Raw genomic sequence first — 7,763 nt, forward strand, 5'->3', positions numbered from 1 at the left:
ACTAAAAATTATAGAATGATTATAGAAACTAAAAATTTAATAAGTTCTAGAAACTGGAAACTGAAATTGCGTCAGTTAACTAGAAATTGTCAGTTTCAGTAAACTACAAATTAACATTGCATCTGAAAACTAAAAATTATCAGTGCTTCAATAAACTAGAAATCAAGTTTTTTAGAAACTGAAAATTTTGACAGGTTAAAAAAGTTACCAAAGAAAAAATGGTTTTATTATAGTAACAATTATGGAAATCGAAAGCTATGCGTGTTTTTTTGCCCACATTGCTTGATCGCTTATTTGCGAAAAAAATGACTGCTTTTTAAAATAGATACTTGTAAAAAAAATGGGGGCTTTTTAAAACAGCGTTATTCAAATTAAATATGATGCGAGCCGGAAAATCAGAGGTGCAACAGAGAGGGAATTTTTATTTTCGAATGCATAAAAATTTTATTCTGAAAGAGCATTAGTTGATGGCACTTTTTTCAAAGGTTTAATGAATTATTTATTTTCCATAAATCATGTAATACTCAGTTTTGAAAATATTCCTTCGCGGAGGTTGCTGATTTTTCGTGAGTTAAAAGATTCGCCTTTCTCTTTTGCTTTTAAAAACGAGATATTGCACACACTAAAAAAAAGTACATAACAAAGGAGAAAAAATAGTTTCAGAGCTGGGGAATGTCAGTACCCTTATGTAATTATAAAACAAGGTTGCAGATTCGAAGGGAAAATAGCCGACTCCAACTCCAAAAGTTTTAGAGCATTCCACTCCGACTCTTTTACCTCAAAATCAGTTCGACTCTGGCTCTGCAAGCACTGGCAGAGTAGCGGGCTTTGGGGGAAAATGACAGACTTCAACTCAAAATTCCGACTCTAACTCCTTTTCCCCAAAATCTGTCCGACTCCGACCCCGCAGCCTTACTGTATAAAAACAGTAATTGAGACTGAAATGTAAATCTCATTTTTAGAAAATATATTTGCAAAATTCGAACTTTATTTAAAAGGCTTTCATTGATTTTTTTTACTTGCTTTTACAAAAAAGGAAGTATTGTATTCGCGAAAAAATTTTCACTCAGAAAAAAGACCTTAATTTCCATTTTGCTCACACCCGAATGAATGTTGAGTTTTTTTCGACTCTGGTCACACGTGGATAAGTGTTTAAGAACGTAAAGAGACGCGCAATATCCATTTTGACGATTTCCGAGTTAATTACAACGAGTTTTCTCGTGACATCTGTATGTACGTGAGTATGTGCGTATTTGCGTAGGTATGTCGCATAACTCAAGAACGGTATGTCCTAGAAAGTTGAAATTTGGTACGTAAACTCCTAGTGGGGTATAGTTTTGCACCTCTCCTTTTGGTTGCATTCGGGTGTTTCTAAAGGGGTCTTTTGTCCCTTTTTGGGGGGAAATCATTGCTAATTTCGATGTAAACTCATGTGGTGTTATAATTTGGCTGACACTTGGCGACCAAAAGACTGGCAATATACCGCCAAGTTTTGTCGCCAACTTGGCGACAAGTTTTTTTTTTTTTTTTTTTTTAATTTTTTTAAAATCTGGAATTTAATTTGGCCACTGTAGGTGATATTTAGAGAGTAAGCTATTAAATCACATTAAAATTGCCAGTAATGGTGAAATGACATTAAATTGGAGTAAAAGAAAGTCATGTGATGCACAAATCAGCTCGTTTTTTCTAAATCATACTGGTAGTCTAGTAGCAGTACTTAATATGACTACCAGCACCATTTATTGCTACAAATTAGATGTTTCTTCTACACATTCGTACTAGTTATCTCCAAGCTTTTAATTTTGTCACTTACTTCACTTTAGATTTAGGTGCTTCATTTGCTTCTGGTCTAATATACATGGCGAAATGTTGCATGTTAAAAATGCAAATATAAGTGATGAGATTTTATTATTTTTCATATGGTTTAAAGTCTAAATATTGGTACAACTATAAGTTATTTTACGTTTTGATTCACTATTTTCTGTTTTTATTCTAGGGTTGCATCGAGCCTAACATGTGGTGCGTCATCCTTAGGCTTTAGGTGAGTCAAATATTTCTACGTAATAAAATTGTAATTTGTAAAAAGCTTTCGTGCATTAAGCTGATCCTGTGACGGTCATGTTCATGACATGAACTTATTTCAAATTGATTTTCAAGTGTAATGAACTTATTTGAGTATCTATCTTTCACACGTCTAGCAGTATGGGAGGGAACGCCATCCTGCACGAAAATCCTGCGTATATATCTTTTCATGGTTACAATAAAACCCCATGCCATTTTTAACATGTGTGTCTATTCTTACCTATCTACATACACTGTTCCGTGCATAAAAGTTTCAAATGAACTCGTACACTCGCGCACGCATATATATATATATATATATATATATATATATATATATATATATATATATATATATATATATATATATATATATATATATATATATATTAGTGTTTATTTTTCTTGAGTACGTTTGTGACAGTATTGCTAAGTTTTGACAAATGTAGAACTGAATAAATTTTGTGAGGGCTTCGGGTTAGAAAATATGAAATTCCTTCCTATTTGAAGATCTGATGTACATTTATTGCTTCATAGTTTATTTGCAAAACTTCGACACAAAAATGGTACTTTTTGGTCTTATACTAGTTATAAAACAGAATAAAACATCAAGTGTGGTAAAACAAATAATTCATGAATAGAGGTTTTACTGCAACAGGCTCCCTTAAACAAGAAAAGAAATAGCAAAATAAAAGAGCTCTGTCGAAGGGTATTCATTCTTGGTGTATTATTGGTCCGTTTTCGGAAACTGGAGATAAAATCTGGAATATAGAAGAAAACTTTATAGATTTGTATGTAGTACGTACTATTGAAACATAACGTACATAACAGCGATATATATAAAAAAAAAACGTTATTTTTTGTGTTCAAAATTTTGTTTTCTCATTTTTATGAAAACTGGAGAAATTGCCCTGATTTTGGTAGGCAGTTACAAAAAGGCTAACTCTTCACTCTATAAGATTTATAAATGATAGACTTTGTTCCACAATAATGAAACGATTTCCATTTGCTTAAGCAGTCTGAGGTATAAATCTCTTTTCTATTAAACAAACGAATGAAAAAGGGAAAGGGGGGAAAGAAATCCACGAATTTTGAAATGAATTACCAAACATGGTTTCGAATTCCACAAACCATGTGATCATCTCGCTGACGATAATCGTGGATGGTAGATATAAAAAAAATCTTAAGTAAATAAAGAGAGCTGTTCAAGTACTAAGAGACTCGTAGTAGGGCAATTTCACAGTATTTCGAACAAATGTCTAGTCCGTAACATGACACGTTTTTCGCCTTAACTACTTCATTTATTGTTTGATTTGCAAATTTTTAAAAATTGTGTTAGTGTGTAGGTAGGACAAGCTCAAAATAAAATGTGCTAATCAAACAGCAAATTAAAAAGTTATGACGGAAAAAGTCATAATTTTTAACTTCTCTACATAACTGCTCTACATCATTGTCCAAAATTTCGTGAAATGACCCAGTAGCAAATCGGCAGCTTTTCTAGTAGTAAATAACTTTTTAAAATTTATATATAGTTTAAGCAAGGGATAAAAGTGAGTCGTGACCAATCCTGTGTCAAAGGGGAATTTATGTTTCTAGATAACAGTACCGGAACGCCAATAATTATTAATTGAATCCTGAGTCATAAGCAATCCTATGTGAAAGGGAAATTTATTTTACCAAGAAAAGTAGGATCGGAACTGCGTTCCGACATTCAAGTCCTTGCTGGGCTCTGTTGTCAAAGTTTTAGTGATTTTACCTGGTGATGTCTGTATCTACGGATTTCGCATTGCAAGAAAAACTGTCAGGAAATGATTTTTTTTAAAAGAAAAAAGTCGATGTCACAATTACTGGAAAAAGAATGCGATGTGACAAGAATTTGTTTGAGCAACATTTAATTGAAACAAAAATGAATACAACGCAATTGTTCAACCCGGACTGCACAAAATGGCTCTTGTACATTTGGAGTCGATTTTGAATAAGAAGGAAACTCTTGGCAGGGTTTAAAACAATCTTCTTTTACAACCAACCACGGGCATCCATACGCAAAATTTTAAGAGGGGGGGGGGGGGGGCTCAGATATTTTATCCATCGTTTAGCAGGATATTTTCCCCATAGAAACCGATGATTTCAGTACAGATTAGAGTTATTAAAATTTGCCACTTTTAATAACTTATTCATTAATTGCTGGAGAAGAAATGTTTTAACATTTTTGCAAAGAAAAAAAGTACTAAAAGCAAGGAATGTCTAATATCATAGTGGGGGGGGGGGCGCTTGAGCCCCTACTTGCCTCCCCCCCCATATGGGCGTTTTTGCAACCAACACTTCTTTAAGGACTGCGATTTGCAATTGTGCTTTTTCGTTAGTCCATCAATTATTCCCTAGCAAAAACACCCTTTACCAGGGTATTGTATTAGAGCCAAGAAAACTTAAAATGCATATAATAATGAAGTAAAAGTTCGCAGGATTCAAATTATTGCTAAAATACTAATGCACTTCCACTCAACGACTTTCAATTGAAATATTCTCCGTGCTCCATTGCATCCTTTTAGAAGACGGGACATTTCAGCGTCCCGCAGCTATGTGCTGGGACAACAGGACAGGCTTTCTGAAAACGAGACGTACGGTCACGTGTCTATAAGTGCACGTAATATTTCTTATTAAACTCCAATTAACAAGTTCAAACAAACAGAGGAAAAAGGAAATAGATGACTACACTTTTGAGAACCAATTATTGATGTATGGAAAACAAATAATTTACAAGCGATTTATAAAATTAATGGCTTCTGTAACTCTATAAAAATTCTTCACCGACTCATAATATTAATTTAACCAGAGGTTCCAAATTACGGACGCTTGTTAGTGGTTCATAATCAATCTTAATTTCTGGGTCTGTTAAGCCTTGTTTTATCATCCATTATGTCCTCTTCTGACAGATTCTCACCGCCATCCGTCTTTCATTGAAATCAACAGCCTGTCCTTTCATCAAAATATGCTTATCAGCATATTCATACAAACACCCGAGCTGGAAAAGCAAAAAAAAAGGCCCTTTTTTTTGCCTACAGCTAAACGTGCTGATGCCTTATCAAGAGTTTTGCTGCTGCTTGTTACCCAACAACCTCGGCGTCGTAAAGGACCTCTTTGGTGGTAAAATAAAGAAGGAAGTCTTAGATAATTATGCCTATCTTATCTGGGGTCTATTACACGGTGGTTTGATATTCGCACCCCTTTATTACGCTCATCCAAGCCCAGTTGGTTGCTCTGTACTGATCGTATTATCTCGCCAAAAGAATGACGCCAAGAAAAATAAGACTGGATATAAGTATTTGACTGGCCTCTCTTCGATGAATTCAAATTTAATGAAAATAGGGTTATTGCTACCAATTAGTCTTTTGATTACATATTTTCCTGTTCGATGGTGTTTTGAATCATGTGTTGTTCATAAAAACGAAAATAAATAACATTGCATAATTGTTGTGCTTGAAATATCCTCTTTGTTCCAGTGCTCAATACAGTAAAGATAAATTTAAGCTTCATTTGACGCTTTAAGTGCCATGTAAGCCACCGGTGATAGACACTGAGTTCAAACTGAAGGTTTCATTCATGATTAAGAATAAAAAAGCTGACAGGAAACTTAAATGATGCAATCCTAAACGACAAATAATATATTTTTTTTATGTATTTAAATGTTATTTGTCAAAAAATATGATGGATTTCGTTGAAATTTTAAAATTTGTTGTCTTTCAATGACTTTGTACTGCGTGAGTGGCAACATTATAATTTATTCCGAGTCTTGCAATACAACGAAAGCCCGGTTATTCCATCCATATACAGGAGTTTCGTCCTTGTTTGGACTCGTCAGTTTCGAATAGGGGATAACCGAGTTTGAGGCAGATGTCATACCATTGAAGCCGAGAGTGCAAAAAAACAGGTAGCTAAAGTGAATTTATCTCATTTCCTGCTTAATACCCAAACTTTGCCTTCTTTTTGCGAATTGAGGAGCACCATGTCTGCGAACTCGTGCTGGTGAGGTACATCTACCAGTTTGTTGGCACTCTCACCTTCAATTATATGATATCAGCCCCAACTCTGCTATTCCCTGTTTCAAACTGATGAGTCTAAACAAGGACGAAGCTGCAGTCTCTGGATGGGATTCCGGGTAGTTCATTTATATACTTCTAATATTTCTTCACCAGTATACATTAACATTACTTCTGGTGATGTTTGGAAGATTTCTTGTACAGTATTGAATGATAAATGGTGCTGTATTTTGCATTTAACTCTGCCTAATGGAGCTTTTAGGAGTGAGTCCAAAGGCTTATGATTCTCCCACCCCTAAAGTAACCAAATATGGGTTAAAACCGCTTGGGAGACTTTACTATCTGTAAATCAGCTGGTACGAGTCCCTGAACCCCTATTTGCGCCTGAATATTACTTCACTTGCGATCATTTGTGTGTCTATATTGTATCCAATGTTTGTGTTTGTCTAACTGGGGTGCATATATTTAGAAAAATGACCCCTTCCAAAAACTGTAAATTGAAGTCTTTGATGTATCTACTGATTTTTTTTTGCTCTAATTCCACTTAACTTTACGTTTTCTTGGAGAGAAAAAGAAATAGTGATGATATTTCCCCAAGAAATTAAAGAGGTGCAACCCCATTACTGACAATCAACTAATAAATAATAAAATGTACTAATGAAACCATGTTTTACTCGTATAAGAGATAAAGGGTGTTTTTTTTTTAGAGGTATCGAACTTTAAGTTGGCGACACTGTTTGATAAGTGCGCCATTTTGATTGCTGTCACTTGTTTTATGTTTAGTTTGGTTTGCCATTTCATCATGAATAGACAACAAGACGAGGCAATATGCCACACAATGCGTGTCACAATTGATTTGTTGAAAGAAACGTTCGATGAACGAATATTTCGCGTAATGGACCCGTGTATTTGCCTGCAAAATCACACTATTTAACACCGCTGGACTATTTTTTGTGGGAGCATATGGAAGTCTCGGGTCTACACCGATAATCCACAGACGATTGACGTCTTGGAAGAGAACATTCGTCACGTTATCACTGACATACAACCTCCATTGCTGCAAAAAGTGAGAAAATAGGGCTTCCCCCGTTGGACTTTCTCCGAGTCAACCGAGTTGGCCATATACCGGAAATCATATTTAAATAAAAATGCAAAGAATAATCTTTCGAATAAAGCCAAATTCATGGCAATTAACACCATTTAACTGTGAAATACACCGCCAGCTCAGTCATTTCCAGCCGAGGACTACAGTTTCGTGCTTATTAGCACTCATCAGCCCGGCATAGGAAGGTGACTGAACTGGAGATGGAAAACCTCTTAAGGAAGCCAAGAGTGCGAAACAAACTGGTAGCTAATATGGAATTAGCAGACCAGACGAGTGACCGAAGCAATGGTTCGGTTCAACTCGAAAATTGAACGCAAGGCAAATTATATTCAGTAAATTACCGCCCATTAGCCAGGGCTAAAGCAGAAATACGTGAAATACACCGCTAGCTCATTCATTTCCAGCCGAGGACTGCAGTTTCGAGCTTATTAGCACTCATCAGCCCGGCATAGGAAAGTGACTGAGCTGGAGATGGAAAACCTCTTAAGGAAGCCAAGAGTGCGAAACAAACTGGTAGCTAATATGGACGGCTAATAAGCACGAAACTGCAGTCCTCGGCT

This window comes from Uloborus diversus, chromosome 6 (assembly GCF_026930045.1).
Source record: "Uloborus diversus isolate 005 chromosome 6, Udiv.v.3.1, whole genome shotgun sequence".
Lineage (NCBI taxonomy): Eukaryota > Metazoa > Arthropoda > Arachnida > Araneae > Uloboridae > Uloborus > Uloborus diversus.